A 12047-nucleotide genomic window follows, 5' to 3' on the forward strand; every position below is an offset into this window, starting at 1 on the left:
TACTGCTAATTCATTGTAATATCTTTCTGGCTATATACCACATCAATCAATGTATTGTATTAATATGAGATTATGGCGAATATATATATAAATATATATATATATATATAGTATTTTGCTATTGATTTATGAAATTTCATAAGCGATTTTAAGGTGATTGTGTGGGGCTTTTGCAGCTTTATTAAAATTGCATAAATAATAATTATATTTATATCGAAATTCTTTTACGATTATTATAAATGACGGTTTCAAAGAGCCTATTACTTTTTCTTGATTGATCGATGTGTATAAGTCCAGCTTTCGGTTAGTACTGGTGGTTACTAGTATTTTGACTACATGAGAACTGATTATTATTAAATTGATGTATATATATATATTGATTATATATAATATTATGACGCAAATATATAGTGATTATATATAGTATCGCGCAAAGATTATATAGGATGAGAGAATAAGTAGGGATTATACTTTTATAAGTAAGATTTTAAATTTTTCGTTGCGGGACGTAACAGGAACATATCTTTCTTCTCTTTGCGAGGTCTCTAGATTCATGAGCCTTGAATTAATCCTCTCAATATAATTGGTAATCGTTTGCATAGAAGCCATTAATTGCTCTACAACTGGTTGTTCTTGGTTTGCGGCCATTTCCTTTCGATTCATTTCTTCTTGCATTTTTATCAGATGTTCGTTTTTGACTTGCAAGGCCTCAGCCTGTTCTTTTAACTGTTTCTCCTTTTCGTTTACCTTTTGCATGAGGATTTCGGTTTCCTCTGCTGTATATTGTTTCCTTGTAGCCCCTGTGGCTACAGAGCTCGTCGAGCTTGATCGAGTCTGCATAATGGATTTAGATACTTTATAAAAATTTATTCGTCAAACACTTAATTTCCTCTCAGAAGCTTAGATCCTTTTTGGCAAATCCCACCGCTGCCACCAAAATTTAATGTTTTGTTACGTCCTATTCGATTGTTTATTCAACGATTCTGCAGGGCGCACCGTGCAGGGACGAACAATATTATATCTCTCTATTTTGTTTTTCAGGGCAACCTGCCACGCCGGCTATACCCTGGGACGCCGAGAGATTAGGATCTATAGGACGCTTCTTTTCGGAGGTATTTTAGGGTTGACAAATAAATATGTAGATTTTTATGTTATAAATTTCTATTTTTTCCTTTTATTTATTTTATCCTTCCTCGTTCTTCTACATTAGTTTGTAAGGTAATTTTAGCGAAATCAAATTATGTATGATATATGTCATCGACTGTATCTAAGAATTCTTCGCTGTTCAGATAATCCAGAAAATGATTAACCGCTTGGTCCACCAAGCCTTCTTCTGCTGGGGAGATATCCACGGGGTCAAACCCGAATTCTCCGGGTCTAACCGGGGAATAATCTGGGGTTGAATAATCTGAAAATGAGGCCGGGCTATCGGGGCGACGGGGAGACGTTTGGACCTGCCTGTCCCGTCTTATTTCGGCGTTGGCCTCCCAAGCTCGGAGTAATCCCCGTGGTATTCCAGCAGTAAGGTCATCCGGGTCGAGGACAATCGTGGAAGCTGTTGAGCTGACAGAGCAACTATCTGATGATTCCTGTTCTTCTTCCGGTTCTTCTCCAGCCGGTATCGCTTGGGGTTGTCTGCTGTTCTCGGGGTTTAGTTCGGAGGGCAAAGGGGCAAATGAAAGGTCGTGTGGGGTGTTTTCACGATCATTGACTGCCCGAATTATCTCGCTCGGAATTTCATCTCGGTCTATGTATAAATGGTAAGGAACAGTACGTCGGTCTCTCAACAGACGCTGTCGGAAATACTCGCGACGCCTTATATCCGCCCGATGGAAGGGGATCTCGCGACGGAGAACTGGATCGATGCGTAATGCGTTTACCATCTATTATTGAAATAATTTAAGTTTTAAAATTTGTTTTATCGAAAGGATAATTTGAAATTATTTCGCGGCATCTAATACTTACGGTGGAAATTTTGAGGGGTCACCTGTCAAAAAAGAATGTACCGCGTAAATCTAAAGTTTCGTAACCGGTTTAGAGAAAGAGACAGGACAGATTCTGAAATCGCGACTCCTAATTTATTATAAGAGAAAATTATTAGTTAGTTACCTCACATGCAGTGACGTGGTAAGGAAGGGGGTGTAGGAATGTTTGAATATAAGATGGATACCGTACCTACTGGTTTAGTTTTATTATTATTAAATAATTCTTCTAATATATGATACTAAACCAGAGTTATCATACTATGTGTCAGTCGGTCCTTAAAGAGCGCGTCCCATGCTCTACGACGAGTTTCGATGTGCAAGACGTCACGTCACAGCGGCACAGAGTCCGTAAAGAAATTTCCTCTAAAGAAAATTCTTCGCGGAAACGGCAGAGGGGTAGAGTAGACTACCCAATGCACATCGATTGACAAGTCGAAAGCGACGATTCACTCTTGTGGATAAAACCAAAGACAGACTGAGCGTTTAACGTTCAAAGGCAATCAACGTACTCGTGTTATCGGAAGGAGAAGACGTTGGAATTGTATGAAGGTAAGTTGTTGACTAATATGTGTAATAAAATTCTTCAATATGTCATGCAAAAATAATAATAATATTCGGGTGATGGTTGCAGATCACGAGAGATGAAAAAGGAAAATATTGAATAATTAAAACGAGTACTTACCCAAAAGTACTGCGGTTGGAAGTGCTCGTCGAACCTCCGCTGTGGACTGTCGACCTCAGTGATGCCTTGGCAGGAGAGTCGAAGGAGCCGGTAGTAAATAAATGGCAGAAGACCGCGATGATGTTCAGATAAAACACTTTTATTGTTCAAGTATACTACTGTCTTACAGCTCTCGCGACTAAGTTTTTAAGTCGAATAATGTTTTGAGACTAAGTCTTTATTTCGATTTTAAATGGTTCGTGACTGCTACTGTTCTTGTTCTTCAGAGAGCTCCTGGTCAAATGCGCGGAAGACTGAGCTGCGCTCCCTGAGGTACCCTCTGGTCCCTACTCCGTGCCGGCTATCCGCAGTGGTAGGAGAATGTGGCGCTCCCGGGCGTAGGCGGCTCGACCGCCGCTTGCCGCTATAGCTGTCCTTCTTCTTCGAGCGCGCTATGACGTGGTGGCCGCGCTCTTGCGTGGGGATAGTGGGGACGACGGAGCTGTCAGTATTGTCCATGCATCGAGCTCGTTAATTCATTTTACAAAAGGTAAGGCTTTTACAATAGGTTTTTAGTCACCAGAATTTTAATAATTTGCATGCATATATTTTTTAATATAGAATCTCAACCTCTTTCAATAGAAGTGTGAATGATCGTTCTAGCATGTTCCGTTTAGGATTGATTTTTAACTTTATATTAATTATATAGTTCTAGTTAACAATGTTATAAACAAATTCTGGTGTTATAAACCATTATAATTACAATTTGCTATATAATAATTATATGATATATATATATATATGTATGTGCATATAGGTGCATGGTCTAGATAGTTGTTAATAATAATTGTGTTACATTATAATATAAAAGTGTATTAATTATTCTTTCATTATTCAGCTCTTGGAACAAAGGATGTGGCGAGCTGTTTTATCACCGGATGCAGGTGTTCGCCGTGCCAGGCAGTCGCGCCAGGCAGTCGCGCCAGGCCTTATCTTATCGCTGAGTGAGCTCATGTGCAGCTGCACCGGATGAAGCTCGGAGGGTCGCTTATCTTTTGGTGAGTGAATTTATAACGCTTTATTGGTGAGTGAATTTATAACGCTTTATAAATCGATTTAATAATTTCATTCGTTATAATTTATTCATATATTCCTTACTTGTTAATTGTATAGAATATATATATATATATACTTATATATATTGTTTGTAAAAGTTAATAAATGTAATTGTTAAAAATTTTATCTTCATTATTTTATTAATTAAATATGTATTATACATATTGTTATTTCTCTTTTGAAGGCTTGAAAGTTTGCTAAAAAATTGCATTACTGTTGGATCTTTGTTAGTTAATGATATGGATTAATTTAACATATAATATATATATATATTCTTTTATAATTTATAATTTCGTAATAACTTATTACTCTTGCAATAAATTTAACATATAATATATATATATATTCTTTTATAATTTATAATTTCGTAATAACTTATTACTCTTGCAATAAGAAAGCGCTCCTTATAATATTCATACATTATATATTCGCGAGTCCCTTTCGCATTAAGACTCGGCACGGACGTCGAAAACATTAGGGGAGATAACAAAGTAATAGGGGAGATAACGCGGTACGCTGGACTTAGCCTTGTGCTCTTATAAGGAGACTTATTATTCGTCTCAATAATAAAATCATGCATAATGAATTTTATAAGACCATACATTCATTATTATTATTAATATGTATATTTATTACCTTGTATTATTATTATTTAAACTTTATATTTCATGTGTGTTATATATGTGTAAAGTTTTGTTATAACAAAATTTATTTAGTAGTTATATAGATTTATAATTCTGCACACAGTAAAGAGTTATGAGCTTTATTTTGCATTATTGGTTTTATTAAATCAGAATCTTTATTATTTATAATTATTAATAATTTAAATAATTTAATATATTTGTCTTATATAGTTATTATATTTTTCAGATATTTTGTAAAACGACATTCTATACAGAAGATATTCGAGGGTGCATATCATTTATAGCTTGGCTGTATTTTAATCGACAATATAGAACGTTTATTAGACTATTGTCGGAGCGGATTAAAATACTCACATATGATCATCTGGCCATGACTTATTAACTCTATGCACCTCTAATTGCGGATAAGTTTTGGATATTTTGAAATATTTTAATATTATTTTGAATGTGCTTGACTTGACAACTTTCGGTCATTTATTAAATATATACATACATTAATTAATGTTGAGCTTTTCACATAATGAAAATGGTTTATTATTTAGTTATCATTGCTTACTCATTATATTTTAATTGTATATAAAATTTTGCAATTAATAATCAAAATGAAAAATATATGTATTATTTGGCAATAATGGGTGGATTAGATTTTATATAATTTATTATTATGTAGTGAAGTTTTATTTGAATAACTATATAGAATATACGTATATGAAAAGAGATTTTTATAATGTATTAATTATTATGTTCTTATGCTTAGAGTTTAAACGTGTTATTATTTGAATTTTCTTATTTGTCTAGGTTGCATATATAATATATATATGTTGGAAGGGATATGGACCAATGGATTATTCACGGACAACAGACAGGCTTAAACCATATAAGAATATGCAGCATTGAAAGGATTTTGAGGAATCTGTGCGAATTATTTCGGAAGTTTATTTGGTAAGTTTATTATTTTGATAAGTTAATTAATGAATTAAAGGTTTTATTTAATTATATCATATATTTATAAAATATATATTATATATATATATATATATATAATATATGTATTCATGTATAATATTATGTACCTTTAGTATTTTAATGCATTATCTTTTAAATTTTTATTAATAACTACATATGTATTTATACTAATAATGAGGGTGACAAGTCTGTCCGAGCTTGTTTCGCGGTTTAATTCTTATTAATTTTTACATATGGTATTACGTATAGCGCTGTCTCTCTCACTCGCGCGAGTCACCCGATAGTGCGGTCTCTCTCACTTTCACGTACTACTACCTATTGAGGTCTCGTGTATAAATTTCGATAGATGTAGTCTGTTGATTATATATTTGAGGAGGCATATTTATGGTTTGTTATTGAAATATATTTCTAAGGAATTTTATTAATAAATATATTTTTATTTTTCCGTATAGCGTTTTCGTTAGGTGATGAAAATATTGGGACACCCGGTGGACAACCAAGTGGAGGCTATGTTTATAGGGTGACTTATTATTCTGCATGCAGCAAAGAGTTACGTATAAAATTTTATTCATAATAATTTCTTGACATTTCTTTATTATTTAGTTATTGTTTAGTAATTATTATTTAATTTAATATATTTATTGTTGAAATTTAATATATTAATATTTGATTTATTATACTTCTTTTACTATTTGATTTCTTTTACTCCTATATAATTATATACATTTATAAAATATTAAACCTTTTTAATATAGTAATTTTGATCAATCAAACTTTTATAGATTTTTGTATAGATTGATTTTTTAGTATATTTTTGTTAAGTTAATTTTTCATACGGCCAAATATTATTTGATTATTATTTTCAGTTGCTGGGACTTGGAATTCTTGCTACTTATTTATAAGAAGTTGTCTTACATTATTAGGAAGAGGATAAATATTATATATATATAGGATCATAAAAAGTGTGTAAGTATGTATTATATTTTGAATGGTTTATTTAATAATTTCTATAGTAGATTTTCTTATACATTTATTATATTTTTCAGGTATCAAGACTCTGAGGAAAATTACTTCCTGATAGTGAACATATATATATATTTACGGGAATTCAACGAGGAACAAAAATTAAAATAATCTAGGATTTTTAAAGGAAATTCTTGCTTGATTAATTATATTTTATTCATTAATTATATTTTATATATATATTTTATTAATTATATTTTATTAAGAAATGTTTAGATCATTAATTTCTAAAAGAAGCTCGTTACTTTATAAAAGATTATTATTTAGTTATTGGCCATTTACATTTTGTAATTAAATAGTCAAAGTTAAATGTTATTCAGTAATAATTAGAATTTTATACAGACATATTTGGCCAATGGTATTAATGTACAGTAAAGATTTATTATAACATTTAGAAAAATATTTATTCAAGGAAAATTTATTAATTTTGTTTCTCATGAATATAAAAAATATATATATATTGTTAATTATTTTATTACTAATTATTATTACTGATTGTTAGAGCGTATTGTTTTAGTAACAATTATTATTCATGGGCATTAATTTTTTGTTTGACTTGGTACATTTATTTATTGTTTCATATTCTTATATGTACGTAGAATGTTAACTTTATAACTTTCCTTTTGTTATTGATGATTCTTTATAAATTTTCGTATTAATATTTTATGTGGCTCACTTTCGGAGCATTTGTTAGCATTTTTACTGTAGGTTATTTATCCCAAAATATTAATTAATTATATGATTTTCAGGTTTCAAAATTGGTAATCGCTGCATTTCTTTTATGACAACTGACCATACTATTTGTCGAAAAGATACGCATGGGCTCACGAAATCATTTATTAATAGAATTTAGGTGCGTATCGTTTGATAAAATATTTTGATTTATGCCTTTTCCTTTGTAGTAAGCGCGTATACACGCATAGGGATATCTTTTTTTGGTTATATGTGATAACTGAATAATATGAATATTGAGTGAATATCTATATATATTGGTTACATATAATATAAAGTGGATTTATAGTGATTATATATAATTACAAGTAAAGATTATATAAGATACGAAATTCTTTATACTATTCTTCGAAACAAATTATATTTTATTCGTTAAGAATTATTTAAATCATTTTCTTTTTAAAAGAAGCTTGTTATTTTACAAAAGATTATTATTTAGTCATTACTGGTCATCTGTTTTTACATTTTAATTTTATAATTAAATAATCAAAGTAAATATATTTATTATTTGATAATAATTAAACTTTTATATATATATATATATATGTGTTTTTCATTGTTTATTGATTTATGTCTTTATTTGTCTAAACACTAATTAATTATATTATTTTCAGGTTTCGGGATTTATGGCTATGGAAGTTTTCCCATGCCAATTTTACCAGAAGAATGTAAAGGAACGCACAAGAGGCTATAAGACCCAGTTACCGACGGATTTGTTCGTATACCAATTTATACGAAGTCTTGTTGCAAATGATTTGCTAAGAGTTTTTCTTGATAATAAAATTTCGAATAAATTTCTTTTCTTAGTAAGGTTAGTTATTAAGATTAATATCATTATATACGACCAGTACCAGTACTGCTAATTCATTGTAATATCTTTCTGGCTATATACCACATCAATCAATGTATTGTATTAATATGAGATTATGGCGAATATATATATAAATATATATATATATATATATATATATATAGTATTTTGCTATTGATTTATGAAATTTCATAAGCGATTTTAAGGTGATTGTGTGGGGCTTTTGCAGCTTTATTAAAATTGCATAAATAATAATTATATATATATCGAAATTCTTTTACGATTATTATAAATGACTGTTTCAAAGAGCCTATTACTTTTTCTTGATTGATCGATGTGTATAAGTCCAGCTTTCGGTTAGTACTGGTGGTTACTAGTATTTTGACTACATGAGAACTGATTATTATTAAATTGATGTATATATATATATTGATTATATATAATATTATGGCGCAAATATATAGTGATTATATATATATAGTATCGCGCAAAGATTATATAGGATGAGAGAATAGGTAGGGATTATATTTTTATAAATAAGATTTAAATTTTTCGTTGCGGGACGTAACACTTATTAACTCTATGCACCTCTAATTGCGGATAAGTTTTGGATATTTTGAAATATTTTAATATTATTTTGAATGTGCTTGACTTGACAACTTTCGGTCATTTATTAAATATATACATACATTAATTAATGTTGAGCTTTTCACATAATGAAAATGGTTTATTATTTAGTTATCATTGCTTACTCATTATATTTTAATTGTATATAAAATTTTGCAATTAATAATCAAAATGAAAAATATATGTATTATTTGGCAATAATGGGTGGATTAGATTTTATATAATTTATTATTATGTAGTGAAGTTTTATTTGAATAACTATATAGAATATACGTATATGAAAAGAGATTTTTATAATGTATTAATTATTATGTTCTTATGCTTAGAGTTTAAACGTGTTATTATTTGAATTTTTCTTATTTGTCTAGGTTGCATATATAATATATATATATGTTGGAAGGGATATGGACCAATGGATTATTCACGGACAACAGACAGGCTTAAACCATATAAGAATATGCAGCATTGAAAGGATTTTGAGGAATCTGTGCGAATTATTTCGGAAGTTTATTTGGTAAGTTTATTATTTTGATAAGTTAATTAATGAATTAAAGGTTTTATTTAATTATATCATATATTTATAAAATATATATTATATATATATATATATATATAATATATGTATTCATGTATAATATTATGTACCTTTAGTATTTTAATGCATTATCTTTTAAATTTTTATTAATAACTACATATGTATTTATACTAATAATGAGGGTGACAAGTCTGTCCGAGCTTGTTTCGCGGTTTAATTCTTATTAATTTTTTTATATGGTATTACGTATAGCGCGGTCTCTCTCACTTGCGCGAGTCACCCGATAGTGCGGTCTCTCTCACTTTCACGTACTACTACCTATTGAGGTCTCGTGTATAAATTTCGATAGATATAGTCTGTTGATTATATATTTGAGGAGGCATATTTGTAGTTTGTTATTGAAATATATTTCTAAGGAATTTTATTAATAAATATATTTTTATTTTTCCGTATAGCGTTTTCGTTAGGTGATGAAAATATTGGGACACCCGGTGGACAACCAAGTGGAGGCTATGTTTATAGGGTGACTTATTATTCTGCATGCAGCAAAGAGTTACGTATAAAATTTTATTCATAATAATTTCTTGACATTTCTTTATTATTTAGTTATTGTTTAGTAATTATTATTTAATTTAATATATTTATTGTTGAAATTTAATATATTAATATTTGATTTATTATACTTCTTTTACTATTTGATTTCTTTTACTCCTATATAATTATATACATTTATAAAATATTAAACCTTTTTAATATAGTAATTTTGATCAATCAAACTTTTATAGATTTTTGTATAGATTGATTTTTTAGTATATTTTTGTTAAGTTAATTTTTCATACGGCCAAATATTATTTGATTATTATTTTCAGTTGCTGGGACTTGGAATTCTTGCTACTTATTTATAAGAAGTTGTCTTACATTATTAGGAAGAGGATAAATATTATATATATAGGATCATAAAAGGTGTGCAAGTATGTATTATATTTTAAATGGGTTATTTAATAATTTCTATAGTAGATTTTCTTATACATTTATTATATTTTTCAGGTATCAAGACTCTGAGGAAAATCACTTCCTGATAGTGAACATATACATATATTTACGGGAACTCAACGAGGACCAAAAACCAATACAATCTAGGATTTTTAAAGGAAATTCTTGCCTGATTAATCATATTCTATTTATTAATTATATTTTATTCATTAATTATATTTTATATATATATACTTTATTAATTATATTTTAAGAAATGTTTAGATCATTAATTTCTGAAAGAAGCTCGTTACTTTATAAAAGATTATTATTTAGTTATTGGCCATTTACATTTTGTAATTAAATAGTCAAAGTTAAATGTTATTCAGTAATAATTAGAATTTTATACAGACATATTTGGCCAATGGTATTAATGTACAATAAAGATTTATTATATCGCTTAGAAAAATATTTATTCAAGGAAAATTTATTAATTTTGTTTCTCTTGAATATAAAAAAATATATATATATATTGTTAATTATTTTATTACTGATTATTATTACTGATTTTTAAAGCGTATTGTTTTAGTAACAATTATTATTCATGGGCATTAATTTTTTGTTTGACTTGGTACATTTATTTATTGTTTCATATTCTTATATGTACGTAGAATGTTAACTTTATAACTTTCCTTTTGTTATTGATGATTCTTTATAAATTTTCGTATTAATATTTTATGTGGCTCACTTTCGGAGCATTTGTTAGCATTTTTACTGTAGGTTATTTATCCCAAAATATTAATTAATTATATGATTTTCAGGTTTCAAAATTTATAATCGCTGCATCTCTTTTATGACAACTGAACATACTATTTATTATACGCATGGGCTCAAAATCATTTATTAATAGAATTTAGGTGAGTATCGTTTGATAAAATATTTTGATTTATGCCTTTTCTTTTGTAATAAGCGCGTATACACGCATAGGGATATCCTTTTTTGGTTATATGTGATAACTGAATAATATGAATATTGAGTGAATATCTATATATATTGGTTACATATAGTATAAAGTGGATTTATAGTGATTATATATAATTACAAGTAAAGATTATATAAGATACGAAATTCTTTATACTATTCTTCGAAACAAATTATATTTTATTCGTTAAGAATTATTTAAATCATTTTCTTTTTAAAAGAAGCTTGTTATTTTACAAAGGATTATTATTTAGTCATTACTGGTCATCTGTTTTTTACATTTTAATTTTATAATTAAATAATCAAAGTAAATATATTTATTATTTGATAATAATTAAACTTTTATATATATATATATATATATATATATATATATATGTGTGTTTTTCATTGTTTATTGATTTATGTCTTTATTTATCTAAATACTAATTAGTTATATTATTTTCAGGTTTCGGGATTTATGGCTATGGAAGTTTTCCCATGCCAATTTTACCAGAAGAATGTAAAGGAACGCACAAGAGGCTATAAGACCAGTTACCGACGGATTTGTTCGTATACCAATTTATACGAAGTCTTGTTGCAAATGATTTTGACGGTTACATTATTTAGAGTGATTTGCTGAGAGTTTTTCTTGATAATAAAATTTCGAATAAATTTCTTTTCTTAGTAAGGTTAGTTATTAAGATTAATATTATTATATACGACCAGTTCCAGTACTGCTAATTCATTGTAATATCTTTCTGGCTATATACCACATCAATCAATGTATTGTATTAATATGAGATTATGGCGAGTATATATATATAAATATATATATATATATATATATATAGTATTTTGCTATTGATTTATGAAATTTCATAAGCGATTTTAAGGTGATTGTGTGGGGCTTTTGCAGCTTTATTAAAATTACATAAATAATAATTATATATATATTGAAATTCTTTTACGATTATTATAAATGACTGTTTCAAAGAGCCTATTACTTTTTCTT

Source organism: Camponotus vicinus, unplaced genomic scaffold, assembly GCF_025532165.1.
Source record: "Camponotus vicinus isolate PSW18456_S1 unplaced genomic scaffold, iyCamVici1.0 SCAF_13, whole genome shotgun sequence".
In the NCBI taxonomy this organism is placed as follows: Eukaryota; Metazoa; Arthropoda; class Insecta; order Hymenoptera; family Formicidae; genus Camponotus; species Camponotus vicinus.